Source organism: Pseudonaja textilis, chromosome Z (assembly GCF_049901715.1).
Source record: "Pseudonaja textilis isolate UNSWEBS1 chromosome Z, rPseTex1.2, whole genome shotgun sequence".
Lineage (NCBI taxonomy): Eukaryota > Metazoa > Chordata > Lepidosauria > Squamata > Elapidae > Pseudonaja > Pseudonaja textilis.
Genome location: NC_142008.1, coordinates 111,576,125 through 111,591,519, shown reverse-complemented (window position 1 = coordinate 111,591,519; position 15,395 = coordinate 111,576,125). Strand labels below are relative to the sequence as shown.

The 15,395-nt window shown below is 38.8% G+C and overlaps 1 pseudogene; it reads right to left on the bottom strand.

The window, feature by feature from the left end:
• Window positions 1-4,977: 4,977 nt before the first annotated feature.
• LOC113453305 (olfactory receptor 5V1-like) overlaps window positions 4,978-15,395 on the bottom strand; it is a 104,772-nt pseudogene continuing 94,354 nt past the window's right edge.

Sequence of the window (15,395 nt, the reverse complement as noted above, 5' to 3'; positions counted from 1 at the left end):
GCCAACAAACGCGATCCACCCCCCACCCACCCCCACAGCACCACCCTGGAATGGGAAACACCCAGAGGCCCCTGGTCCCGAATCCACCTTGATTTCGCCAGCCCCACTCATGGGCACACCTCTCTGATAACCGTAGATGCCTATTCAAATTGGCTGGAAGTCTGCACTATGAAAAAAACAACCACAGAGGCCGTCATAGCTAAACTTAAACTCTTTGCCACACACGGGTTGCCAGATGTGATAGTCTCCGACAATGGGCCACAGTTCACGGCACTGGCATTCAAACAATACCTAGCTGCCCGAGGCATCAGACATGCATTGCCATTGCCCGCTTACCCGGCGGAAAATGGGAGGGTGGAACGGATGGTTCAATTTACAAAAAAAAAAAAACCATACAAAAAATTGAGGATGGCAATATCCAAGAGCAAATCAACAAAATGTTGCTGATACAACATATCATGCCTAACACAACCACTAACAGATGCCTAGCAAAACTACTTATGGGCAGAAGACTCCACTCACCACTAGACCGGTTGCATCCCACTTACAATCTGGAGAAACCCCCTGGCTCCACCAGCCGACATCGCGCATTCAACATCGGCGACACAGTTTTCGCAAAAACGCCCCAAGACCTAAAAAAAAAACCGACCTCCAAGCCTTCCTGGGACTTATTAACTTTTATAACATCTTCCTACCCCAGAAGGCGACTGTTGTTGAGCCCCTTCATAGACTACTCGATAAAAGGGCATCCTGGAATTGGGGACGTCGGGAGGAACACACCTTCCAGCAAGTAAAAGACCTCCTTACTTCAAAGGCAGTACTAATTCAGTATAACGAGACACTACCTTTGACTGTCACGTGTGACGCCTCACCATTTGGGGTACGGGCCATCCTGAGCCATGTCCTACCAAATGGCTCAGAAGCACCATTTGCATTTTTTTCAAGAACTCTATCAAAAACAGAAAGAAACTATAGCCAATTAGATAAGGAAGCCCTTGCTATTGTCTCTGCAATAAAACGATTTCACGAATATGTTTATTGGAGACCATTTTCTATTATAACGGATCATAAGCCACTACTTGGGATCCTGGCGGGTGACAAACCTACTCCACACATTCTCTTCCCCAGAATGACGCAATGGTCGGAATTTCTCGCTGCCTACGATTATCAATTAAAGTACTGCCTGGGGAAATCTATTCCCCACGCAGATGCCTTGAGTCTCTCACCGCTACCCAAGCCACAGGAAGACCCAGCTCCCACACTCCCCATACTGCAAATAGAGACAATGCCATCACCTCCACTAATGGCACAAGACATTGTGTTTGAAACCAAAAGAGACTCTTGTTTGGCACGAGTTCTTGGCTGGGTGGAGAGGAGATGGCCAGATTACGACACTAAGGAAATGTTTAAGCCATTTAAAAACAGACAAATGGAACTTTTTTCACAAAAAGGGTGCGTTTTGTGGGGAGACCGAGTTGTTGTACCAACTAAGTTACAAAAAAGGGTCTTGCAAATGCTACACAATGGACAACCCGGCATTGTACGTATGAAAGCGCTGGCAAGAAGTTACGCCTGGTGGCCAGGTATAGATAAACAAATCAAAACCTGGGTCGCCTCTTGTAACAAATGCCAGGAAAACCAATCAGCTCCACCTAAAGCCCCACCAACAGAATGGGAAACACCCAGGGGTCCTTGGTCTCGCATACATATTGACTTTGCGGGACCTACGAGAGGCCACACCTTCTTAATAACAGTTGATGCCTACTCAAACTGGCTTGAGGTCAATAAAATGAAAGCAACCACTATTGAGGCGGTCATTAAAAAACTGAACAGACTCTTTGCCACACATGGGTTACCAGATGTCCTGGTCTCTGACAATGGGCCCCAATTTACTGCCTTAGCCTTTGAACAGTATTTAGCAGAACAGGGCATCCGACACGCACTCACATCACCAGCTCATCCTGCGGCGAATGGTAGGGCTGAATGAATGGTTCAGTTTACAAAGAAAACCCTGCAGAAAATGGATCAAGGCAACATCCATGACAAAGTCACTAGAATGCTGCTACTACAACACATCACACCAAACAGCACGAACAACAAGTGCCCAGCTGAACTCCTGATGGCCAGGAAACTCAGATCGCCTCTAGATCGTTTGCACCCTGCCTACACCCCGGAAAAGCCCCTGGGTTCCAGCAGCAAGCACCGTGTTTTCAAGGTAGGAGACCTTGTTTTCACAAAAAAATTTTCTGGGGATCCTCTTTGGATTACTGCCCAGGTAACTCAAGTTACGGGCCCCCGCTCCTATCGTCTACTCACCACTGATGGCAGACCATGGAAACGCCATATTGACCAACTGCGCTCCAGACTAACTACATCTTCCAACCCTGACCCTAACTTTGACACTAGGCGGGGAGGGGAAGCAGTGAACTCAGAATTAGAACCAACACCTGTCTATTCCGAACTATCACTGAGATCACCGCACCATGGTTGGCAACACTCACCAGCTGCAACTGAGACTGGACAGTTGAACGCTTCACCAGGAAGCAGCATCCAGGCAGGTTCAGTGAGCCCCGAGAGCCAGAACAGTAACAACGAGGCTGAAGACTTCATCACCCCGGAGGCACCAGAGGAGAGCCCTGACCATGACACCGGTTCACCATTCCCATTTGATCCAGCAAGCAGTCCATCTGAACCCGGGTTTGAACAGGGTCAAGCGGAAGTGTGTAAGTCAGGCAGACAGGTGCGAAGACCTGCTTACCTGTGAGACTATATTACTCCACCCCTTAAACGGAACCGAGAGGGAAGGGGTGTTCCGGACTAGCAGGCTCGTAGCCTGCAAATCTGATTGGCCCGCTGAAAGCTGATTGTGATTGGTCGCCATAGACTGATGCAATTGGCCAGTAAATGGGCTGCCGCGATTGGCCCTGCCAAGAGCGGCAAACTCAAATCGCCTTCATTGGCTGCCTAGCCGCAGCCAGCCCTATAAAAGGGGCTGCTGTGGCTGGGTTTAGTTGCTCAGATCTAAAGTCACAAATAAAGAGCTTTAGTTACTATCTGAGTCTTGCCTCCGTTCTTGAACCATCCTCCCAGATATAACAGAGTATACATCCAAATGGGTATGCTATTTCAGACACATTTTGAATATGATATTCTTCATCCTTTTCAGATGAAAAGCTGTAGAGTCTGCCAGGAAACATAAATAAAAGGGAGATGGTATACCTAAAAATTGTCCCATAAATGCTGGGTGAAGAACTGCTGGATGAAGAATTATAACTTAGCTTCCCTCAACCACATGTCCAAAATACTGATGGATGGAAGTTTCAGATTGAAATGTGCCTCAACTTATTCTGAAATTGTTATATATTTGAGAGAACTTTGTCACTGGTTGTACTAAATCATCAAAAGTGGCTCGTGGGTCAATGTCAGAGACAAGGGAGTGAGCAGTCTCAAATAAGGGCTCATTTCATCTTCAATTTCACAGTGCAGATCTTCCAAGAACTCACAAAAATCTAATAAATTGAATCAAGGAAATATTGGTGTGCTGGTTACTACCTCCACGCAAATGAAGATAAAGGACTACCAACCAGTATTTCATTTTACAGTACATATAAAACGGACCAATGAATTTAGTATTTTTATTTTCCATTATTAAAAACAGCACCAAGAATAAAGCAAATATATTTATATAATATTGATGCTTTGTTGTACATAGTGATGTATTAAGCAATAAGCAGACTAAGCACATGCTTAGGGCACCAGGCCCAAAGGAGGAACCACAAAAAAATTATGTAGCCTAAGCTTGGCTTCGATTGTACAGTATGTACAAAGGAGGGTGGCATCAAGATTTGTCAGTGCTTAGGGTGCAATGAGCCTTAATCCGCCACTGATTGTACAGAATTGAAATTACCACTACCACCCTTATCAGTTCATGAAAATTTTCCAGTCTTTTAAAAGTCCAGAGCCAGACATATGTCTCATCCTTTACTGACAAATCTGACAAATACATGTTTTACACATCTAGAGATGGGAAAATTACAATTCTGGTGTCACAACTATGAGAATGTTGCTAGCTGGGGGATATTGGATCTCCCTTCACGGGAGTGTTCTGTCTCCACCATTAATTACAGAAATCTGGATCATCCTCAAATATCTGGCAAGGGTTATACATCCATCTTTGCCCAACTTGGCCTTCTCAGCAGCTTTTGATATTCTCCTGGATTAACTCAGAGGACCAGGGATGGACAGCACCATGTTGTGCTGGTTCATCTCCTTCCTTCCTGGTCAATTCTAGTTGCTGGTGATCGGGGGAGAAGGATCCCATCCTTGTTCCCTACTATGTGGAGTGCCACGGGGTACATGCTTTCTCCATTCCTTTGACAGAATGTGACAACTCGCTGCCAGAAAATGTAACAATTGTATTTAATTATTTAAAATAAATAATAGATTGTTTTAATTTTTGCCATTGACACTTAATTCTGTCCCTTCTTTTGCATCCTTTTTAAAATTTTAAGATTTTATTCTGCCATTTCTTTGACATTAGTGGAATTCTTGTCCCGCAGTTGTCCTCTGGCAACTTGGATGTGGCAAGTTGTCTCACAGTGAGTTGGCCATGGTGAATTGGCCATGGCAAGTTGGCTGTGGTTAATTGTCATAGACCCTTCCAATGAGGCCATTGAATAACTGCATCCATCACCATGGGTTGAGGCATCATCAGTTCATTAGTTAAAACCCGTTTCTACTTTATTCCAATCAAGGATTAATTAAAAGTAGTGTGAGAGAGAGAATAACCAGAACAGTTAGGGAAATGTGACTTGCCATATAGCAATAGCACTTATCCCTCTCTAAGCGGTTTACAGAGACAGCATATTGCCCCTATTTCTCCTTGTTGCAAGATTCTGGGCATACCTTTCTATCAAATAAGATAAGATAAGCTAAACAAACTATCTTTTCTAATAACCTCATTAAATTCTTTTGCTGTTAATGGAATTGATGAACTATTCGGTGCTCAAGGGCTTTTTTCACTTCTTTGTTTCTAAGGCTATAAATCAAGGGATTTAACATTGGAGTAATCATCCCATAGAGCATGCTCAGTCCCGGCGAGGGCCAACAAGACACAGCCAGTAAAGGAGATGGAATTGCATTCTATCAAGAGGTTCTCCAGCATCTTGGGCACTGTAGCTGTGGAGCAGAAGATGTCCAGCAAAGGAAGATTACTGAGGAAGAAATACATGGGATTGTGCAGCTGAGAATTAGTTCCTATGGCAAGGAGGATGCTGCCGTTGCCCAGTAGTGTGACAAGATAGATCAGCAAAATGATGACAAAGAGAAGTGGACAGCTGGGATGTCTGAAAGTCCCATTAAAATCAACTCTGTCACTTGGGTCTTGTTCTCTGGTCCTTGGCTCATAGGAGAACATTCTCCCTGTAAGAAATTTAAAGGGGAAAATAAGTATAAAATATGAAAAAGTAGGAGACATGAACATTAGAAAGCCATGATGTATTTCTATTCCAAGAATGGAATACTGCCTTTTATTTATTTTACCGAAAATGGGCTATTTCCCAATCAGGTCCTTCCCAGATGTTCCCAATATCTATAGTTTTGATATTACCTAGATATTAGAAAATGGAAAAAATAGATGCAAAATGTAGTAATTTAAAGCATTAAACTCTCTTTTACAGGCTCATATGAGTACCATACTTCTTCCTTGGACCTACCTATGGTGATCCCATAGGGGCTCCTTCAATTTGTTTGTATCTTTGTCCTTTGTATATGAAATATGTGTTGGTTAAGTTCTGTTAGTTCCATGAGGTGTTTAGCTGGTTGGTATTTATTTTTGATGATTTCAAGGGTCTCTTTTATCGGGACTTGAGTGAATAGTGAAACCACGTCAAAACTTACAAGCAGGTCTTCTTGCTCCACATGTAGATCTTTGATCATTTCCAAGAAGTGGTATGAGTTTTGTACATGTGAAGCTGCTGTTTCAGCATGGGGCTGTAGCTGTTTTGCTAAGTATTTGGCTAGGTTTTGTAGTGGTGCTCCTCTGGAGCTGACTATGGGTCTGAGAGGTATGCCTTCTTTGTGTATTTTTGGAGGCCGTATAGTTTGGGGCATCTGGAAGATTTTTCTCTTGGGATGATTGTCTGTTGGATCTCTTTGCTCATGTGGCTGGTTATAATTTTCTTCTTAGTTAATTTTTCCAGGTATGTGGTTGGGTCTGTGTTTATGGGTTTGTATGTGGAGTCTTGGAGTAGGTCTGTCAATTTTGTTTCATAGTCTTTTCTGTCCATTACTACTGTGGCATTCCCTTTGTCTGCTGGGAGTATGATTATGCTGTTATCTCTTTTCAGGGTTTGTAGCGCTTTAATTTCTTCTTTCTGCAAGCTGCTTTTGGGTGGTTTGCTCGTGGAGAGGATGTTGGTAACTTGGTGTCTTACTTTATCAACTTCATCTGTATTTAATTTGGTTAGGCTGGATTCTACTGCACATATGATGGATTCTGTGGGGATTTTTTGGGGTGCTATAGCATAATTGAATCCTTTGGTTAGGACATTTGTTTCTGTTTTGGTGAGTTCTCTGTTGGAAACGTTGTATACTAATTGCTTCAGGTGTTGTTGTGAGTTGTTGGGGGTTTCTTATCCTGTTCTAATTTCTTTAACTTTTTCAAGAGTTTATCAGTTTTGTAAATGCTTTCAGAATCAGCTCTCCAAGTTGTAAGTTGTTTAATCTTGTCCCAAAGTAGAGGGTGGATTTTGCTGCTCAATTCCAGGTGTAGTGCTAGCAAGCCTTTGTTTAACTGATCTAATTGGAATCTCTTGCTGTGGAACTCGTTCCTTAGTAGAGCCATTTCAGTTCTTTTCAGGATACGTTTAGTGGCTGCTGTGCTTTGATGAAATGTTAATTTGAAGCAGGTTGGTGTGGTATTGTTGTCTCTGAAGCTGCGTAGGAATTGGAGGTCACATAGTATTCTCGCTCTTTTAATTTCCAGTTTCTCGTAGGTTTTGATCTGGCTGTTTATTTCCTCCCCGTAGAGGTTTGATATTTATTTTCTTAAGTTTTCGCGGGTACTTACATGTATGGAATTTGGCTTTGCTCGGGTATTTTCCCATGTCATAGTAGTTGTGCTTTTAAAGTTGTAGTGACGTTTCAGCAGAATCTCATCTGCCATCATCAGGCTTTTGTATAGTGTTCGTCTGTGAGTCAGGCTTTTATAGTGGTTTCAGATTTAAATTTGAGGCAGCCTATTTCTGTGCCAGAATGGTAGAGCTTTGAATCACCAGTGCATATTAGTACACCTTCAGTTTTTCAGAAGGCAAAATATTCCATTTTCCTAAAAATATCAGAAAAAAATAAAAAGTAATATTAATGCTTACTACTTTCCCTAAGGTCATGTTTGGTGGGTTGGTTCTTCATTTGTGCAACTTCACTGAAAGTTTTATACAGCTAACTTGCTAGTAGGAATATAAGGAAACAGGGTCTAGTTTTCAAGGATAATAAGCCTATTTCCTTGTTAAGGACTGCTTGATTCTTTAATTAATTATCCTCTTGTGCTCCCAGGCTTCCATCTTGATAATACCATGAAAAAAGACAACCAATCCTGTTTGGATGAGATCGAGTATTGGTCTAGCAAATGTTTTTTGTGCTCTAGTTAGTAGTGTGATATTACCAGAGAAAAACCTATGTAAGATTAGGTTAACAACTCTTAATGCCTTTTTGGCTATCATTAGAGATGATAGAGATGAGTACTCCAAGATTCTTGACAGGGTTTGGATCATCAACAAGGTCTTGACTATTCGGCCTGTATTTTATTTTCTGATTATTATTATTTTTTGCCAATATGTAAGACAGAGCATTTATTTGTTGAGATTTGAAGTTGCCATTTGATTCACCATTCTGACACAGTCAAGGTCTTTTTGAAGGGTAGCAGTATTGTCTGTGGTGCTTGACATCATCAGCAAAGAGAACACATTACTCTTAATATGATCACAGAGCTCATTTATGTAAAGTATGAAGAGAGTTGTTCCTAGAACACTGCCTTGGGGGACACCACTGTTGACAGGTACAGAATTTGATAGGATGCTCCCAATTTTGACCATTTGTTCTCTGTTTGACAGGAATGCTTCTATCCAGTTATGCAGGTGTCCAGAGATACCATAAGATTTTAGTTTGAGTAGTTTGTCATGTACCACTGAATCAAAGGCTTTACAGAAGTCCATGTAGATTACTTCTATTGCTTTGATCTGAGTTGTGTAGTCCATATGTTTTTGCAGTGTAAGAGTGGCATACTACAGGATAGTTTTTTATTTAAACCAAATTGTTTATTAGAGAGTAGGTTGTTTGTCTCTAAGTGGAGGATAATGTATTGGTTAGTAATTGATTCCATGACTTTACAGGTTGTTAGGGATACACCCTAGCAGAATCTGCACAGCAGGCAGGCAGGCAGGCAAAATATGTGAGATAAACATTTTTGTAGCTTACACTCAGTAAAACAGATACACAGTGCTAGTTAAATAGTTTATTTCAGTAAGAGTTTTAGCATAGTCAAACAGTCCATATATCATTCACTAATTCAGTCCGTCCGGGGATTATTAAGTTGCAAATTCCAGTGTCGAAAAAGAGAGGTCAGTAAACTAACAAATATCAGTCCAGTAATATATCTTCTCGCAGTAGAGATATGAAGAAGTCAAAACTCCTTTCTTCCTTCAGCAACTCAGCAGTAGGGGAAACATGCAGTTAACAAACCATCAATCCATCAAACCAGTCAATCATCAGGAATCATCAGGAATCGTCAGCAAATGAGCAAAGTTCTCTTGCTCCCTCTTATGGCGGTTCAACACCGCACCCAAAATTATATGCTTTGCAGTTTAAAGTGACACACACTTAAACTTACTATCATAATCTATATATATTATTTTACCCAAACTACGTTAGGTAACCTATGTTATTCCTAACATTCTCCCCTTTTGGGTAATATAATAATATATATATATATATATATATTACAACCTTAATCCATAGTCATCACAACTCTCTTTGTGCTTCACTGCACCTTGGGCTTTTGTAAACTGATCAGCAATATTTTGTTCAGTCATACAATATTCCAGTCTTATTAAACCATCCTTTACAGATTGCCTTACATTCAGATATCTAAGATCTGTATGCTTAGATCTCATTTTCACAGCAATATTTGTAGCCTTCCATATGGCTGCTTGATTGTCCTCATACACAACAATGGAATCTTTAACAGTTAATCCCATATCCAATAATAACTGTTTATACAGAATTAAATCAGTACATAATAAAGATAGACATGAAAATTCTGCTTCCATTGTGGACATACTTATGTGTTGCTGTCTAATTGACCTCCAACCAATCAATGCTTTTCCTAATAGTATAGCCATTCCTGAAGTTGATTTCCTAGTGTTTATATCTGTTGCAAAACTTCCATCAGCATATGCACTTAAAATCAAATCATCTTTTGGCTCCAAATACAATGCATAGTGCATTGTCCTTTTAAGATATCTTAAGATACATTCTGCCGCTTGCCAGTGTCGTTCAGTGGTTCAGCGTTGAATCGAGCCAATTGATTAACGCTATAGGCAATATCAGCCCTTGACCAATTACTAATATATGATAAACTACCAATTAGTGGTTGATAAATAGTCTTATCAAATTTTGAACTTTGAGCATCAGTGCGGCAAAATTCTTGACTCATCGGAGTTTTTGCTGGTTTACAAAGTTCCATCTTATATGCTTTTAGTAATTGATAAATCTTATCCTCTTGAGATATCTTATAGCCACTGTTGCTTTTATTTATTGTCAATCCTAGATACTGTTTTATCTCTCCTAATTGCTTTAATTTTATCCTCTTTCCTAATAGATATTATTTCAGTAGCTTCATTATTAGTTTTTGTAATTAAAGCAATATCATCTGTAAACAACAATAACAATGACACTATTCCATTTGTCTCTTTTTTAAATAAACATGGATCAGCTAAACCTGCTTTAAATCCTATATTGTTTAACTCCTTAACAATATATTGGTTCCATTTGTAACCAGATTGTTTTAATCCATAGAGACTCTTTTTCAGTTTCCAGCAGTCATTATTTGTTTTATCATCCTTAATCCCTACAGGTTTCTTTAGGTATTTAGTGTGCTGCAATGGTGCATGCAGATAAGCAGTTTCTACATCTAAATGATTTATGATATAGTTTTTCTTAGCTGCTCACACTAAAGCTGCTCTCAAGGTTGTTGCTTTTAGACTTGGTGCAAATACCTCATCATAATCACATGCAGTTTGATTAAATCCTTGAGCTACCAACCTAGCCTTATGGGTAACAGTCCCATTTTTACCTGTTTTTAATTTAAATATCCATTTGCAGCCAATGGACTTTTCACCTGGAGGTAATTTAACATTCTCATAGACTTTTATCTGTTTTAATGAATTCAGTTCCTTTTCCATTGCTCTATGCCAATTCTCTTGATCCTTAAGTTCTTCCACAGTAGTTGGAACTTTACTAACTTGGCAAACTACACTTGCTTGGAACCTGTCAGGTGGTCTGGTTTCACGTGTTGAACGTCTAGGTATTACAGAGCTTTCAGGTGGACTTTCATCTAGTACCTGTTCCTGGTTATCTATTTCTTCCTGTTCATCTATTTCTTCCTGTTCTGGTCCTATTTGCTCTTCCTTTACTTCCTCTTTAATTGGATTTTTCTTACTACTGATATGGTGGTTTAGCCTTTTGTAGGTTTCTATGATTACATCTTCATTCGAATTTTGCTCCAGTTTTTCCCATCCTACATGTTCAAGGAATTGTGCACTAGCACTACAGTAAAGAGCCTGTAAGAACCTGTAACCTGTACAGAACCTGTAAGATTTATGGTTAGATTCGTAACCTACAAAAAATAATCTTTTAGCCCAATGCTGCCCCTTATGTCTCAGTTGTGTAGGAATATGCACCCATGGTGGTGCTCCAAATGTGTTCATATAGCTTAGGTCAGGTTTTCTACCATGCCACTGTGTGAATGGTAATTCACCTGTTGTTGAGTTAACAACATTATTCAATATATGATTACCACACATTATTACTTCTCCCCACAAATTTTCAGGTAATCCTGAATCCGACAACATAGTATGAGCCATTGCCTGTATTGTTTGGACTCGTCTTTCTATAAAAAATTATGTTGTGGCCTATATGGTGCAGACTTTTTATGTTCTACACCTGCCATCTTCAGTCTATTTTGGAATTTATTACTTATAAATTCCATACCATTATCAGTTACAAGAGTTACTAGTTTCCTTTTAGTTTTTCTTTCTGCAAACTTCAACCAATTAAAGAAATTCTGATGCGTTTCCGTTTTACTCTTCATTAAATAACAGAAACCATATCTAGAACAATGATCCATTATACTTAATATATAACGAGCAACTCCCACACTTGGTTTTTTAGGACCTATAAAATCAGCAAATACGACCTCTAGAGGCTCTTTAGTTTTAAATCCATTAATTCTATTTGCTAGTATTACCTTGCTTTTTTCTTGACTGCAAACATTGCAGTGCAAATACTTACTGCAAGGCTTCAGTTTTATACCTTTAGATAGTTCAACCGTTTGCTTAAGCATTTTAAAATTTATATGCCCTAAACGTCTGTGTAACAAATGTATGCATTCATCATGAGGTTTAACGTTATTATACACTGTGTTAGCCACCTCTGATTGATTATCATGTAACACATACAATTCACCTTTTAAAGTTGCGGTCACTTTTTTACCTTCCTTTTCTATTATGCAGTTTTCTCCCCTAAAGGTAACTACATAACCTAGTTTAATCAAAACTCTAACCGAAAGCAAATTAAACTTAAGTTGTGGTACATATAACATTTTTACATTTTCTTGTATGCAAGAACAATGTGCAGTACCTTCACCTTTTGCTTTAATTTTCCAGCCATTAGCTAACGCTATCTGCTGTGAACTCGTGGACATCTTAATAAATCTTTTCTTATCTTTCGTTATGCAGTGCGATGCTCCACTATCTACAACCCAAAAATTATTATTGTTCACAGTTTCGTTGCTATACATGGCTAACTCTAAGCATTTTTCATCCTTTGATGCCTTTTTGCATTCTGGCTGACATTGTGGCGTTTTACTTTCTTGCAGAATCTAGCCAAATGTCCTTTTCTTCCACAATTAAAACATTTTCTAATTGTGTAGGCTGACGAAGATAATTCCTCTTCTTGTGGTTGTTCCCTTCTGAGTTGATCCCTTTCAAGTCTTCTCCTGGCTTCTTCAATTAATCTGCCAGTAATGTCAGTTAATGTGAGGTTATCCTTTGGCAGCACTTCCAATGAAGTTACGTAATCGTCATAGCTCTGATCCAATGAAGACAAAATTATATAAACCTGATGCAGTTCAGTGAAGATAAGCTCTTTTTCATGCAGCTCCTGAAAAATCCTCTTCATAGTGTTTATATGAGTCAACATGTCTCCATTCTTTTGAAGATGTGTTCTGAAAAGCTTCCGTGTAAGATTTATATGTGCTCCTACACTGTCTCGAATATAAATCTTCTTTAAATTCTCCCAACACTTAGCAGCTGTTTCTTCTCCATGAATTTGGACAAGCTGCTGGTCACAGAGTTTCAGTCCTATTATACAGAGAGCTTGCTCATTCTTCAATTTATATTCTTGTATTTTCTGGGCATCATCTTCATTCTCCAGATCCCAAGCATCTACCTCTGGTGGGTTTTGAATTATACTCCACAAACCTTCTCTGTGTAGAAGTAGGCTGCATTTCATAGACCATGAAACATAGTTTGTTCCATCCAGTTTGGATATTAGAGACAAACTTGGTAAATTGACTTCTGCCATCTTTCTCTGGATATTAAACTATAATTAATAAAACACAGCTGTCTGTTTACAGTATTGTGTAACTACACTAACTCTCACTTTATATAAGCCTGTTATATCCTGGTTGGACTGACTGTGCAGCTGGGCCCATAACGAGTGTTAGGGATACACCCTAGCAGAATCTGCACGGCAGGCAGGCAGGCAGGCAAAATATGTGAGATAAACGTTTTTGTAGCTTACACTCAGTAAAACAGATACACAGTGCTAGTTAAATAGTTTATTTCAGTAAGAGTTTTAGCATAGTCATACAGTCCATATATCATTCACTAATTCAGTCCGTCCGGGGATTATTAAGTTGCAAATTCCAGTGTTGAAAAAGAGAGGTCAGTAAACTTACAAATATCAGTCCAGTAATATATCTTCTCGCAGTAGAGATATGAAGAAGTCAAAACTCCTTTCTTCCTTCAGCAACTCAGCAGTAGGGGAAACACGCAGTTAACAAACCATCAATCCATCAAACCAGTCAATCGTCAGGAATCATCAGGAATCGTCAGCAAATGAGCAGGTTCCCTTGCTCCCTCTTATGGCGGTTCAACACTGCACCCAAAATTACATGCTTTGCAGTTTAAAGTGACACACACTTACACTTACTATCATAGTCTATTTATATTATTTTACCCAAACTACGTTAGATAACCTATGTTATTCCTAACACAGGTGACGCAGCATAAAGAGATTGGTCTGTAATTTTCAACTAAGCTGCGGTCTCCCTTTTTGAAGATGAGGATGACTATGGCTTGTGACCATAGATTTGGCAAGGAGTTGGTCCTGAAAGATTTGTCGAAGATTATGCTTAGAGGTTCAGCTATGGCAGTGGATAGCTTTTTTAAGAAGTAGGCAAATATTCCATCCGGTCCAATAGAAAGAGAGGGTTTTAGATTGCGTAGTGCTTTTTCAACATCTTATACAAATTTTATACACATCTTATACAAATTTTATACACATCTTATGCAAATTTTCTTTATATGTAGTTGACATTGTCATTTTATAATTTTGAGACCACAATTTTTGCCATTTATCTAAGTCAATCCCATATCCAAAATTTTTCCCCCACGCAATCATTGTTACTTTTACTTGTTCTTCCTCTAATTTAAACTCTAGCAAATGTCCATAGAGTTTTTTGATTACTTTTTCATCAATACCTGTCAAAATTTTGTCTAAATCAGTCAACTTATCATAGATACCTTCGGTTTTAACATCTTTATCAAATCTAGATTGTATTTGCAAATATGAAAGCCAATTCATTTTTACACCTTGTTATTCCAATGCTTGCATAGATTTAAGTTCATCCTTTTCATTCAATATCTCACCATATCTAACTGTTTGTTCCTTTTTATATATTATTTGATAGGAAAAAGCTTCAACAGTAGATATCCATAGTGGAATTTTTAAATAATATTAATATTTTTATAATAATATTAATATCTTCTCCCAGTTTAGAAACAATGCTTCTCAAATATAATGGTTTCTAAAATACCCCTGTGTTTTAGTTCCTTATACCAGAGGAAGGCATGCCACCCTAACAGCAAGTCATGTCCTTCTAAATTCAAAGGTCTGGTATTCTTTAGTGTTACCCACTCCTTTACCTACATCAAACTCGTCGCTTGGTAGTATAATTCCCAATTGGGCAAAGCGAATCCTCCTCTTATTTTTGCATCTTGTAGCAATTTAAGTTTTATTCTCATTTTCTTCCCTGCCAAATGTATTTTAGCACTATTTTGTTTAAATCTTCCAAAAATTATTTCCTAATCTGATTGGAATTGTCTAGAATAAATATAAGATTCTAGGCAATACATTCATCTTAATATTCCCCCAATCAGTTATAATTGTAAATTTTCCCATTTTATCCAGTCTGTCACAATCTATTGTTTAAGATTAAGATACTTATCCTCCTTACGTGTGCTACATCTTGGTGTTATGTGTATCCCTAAATACTTAACCTTATTTGTGACCTGGATCCCCAAAACATCCTCCAATTCTTTCTTTCATCTTACTAACATGTTCTTTGCTAAAATCTTTGTTTTATCTTTATTTATTTTCCTGATACTTTCCCATACTCTTCTATCTTTTCGATCAGTTTAGGTGCTGACTCCAATGGATCTTCTAATATAAATGTCAGGTCATCTGCAAAGGCTTGTAATTTGTACTCTTCTTTCTTAATTTTCATTCCTTTTATTTCTTTTTCTTCTCTGATGTTCCTATTCAGCACTTCCAGTGTTAACACAAACAACAGAGGTGACAGTGGACAGCCTTGTTTAGTCCCTTTTCTTATATCTAAAGTCTGTTAATTCTCCATTTATCATAACCTTTGCAGTTTGTTTATGATATATTGTTTCTATGGCTTGAGTAAATTTTTTACCAAAGCCCATTTGGTCCAATTGTAACAGCATAAAACACCAATTCACATTATCAGAAGCTTTTTATGTATCTAAAAAACATCAGAGCCATTTGTTTTTCGGAATGTGCCTCATAGTATTCCAGTGAATCTAAAATTA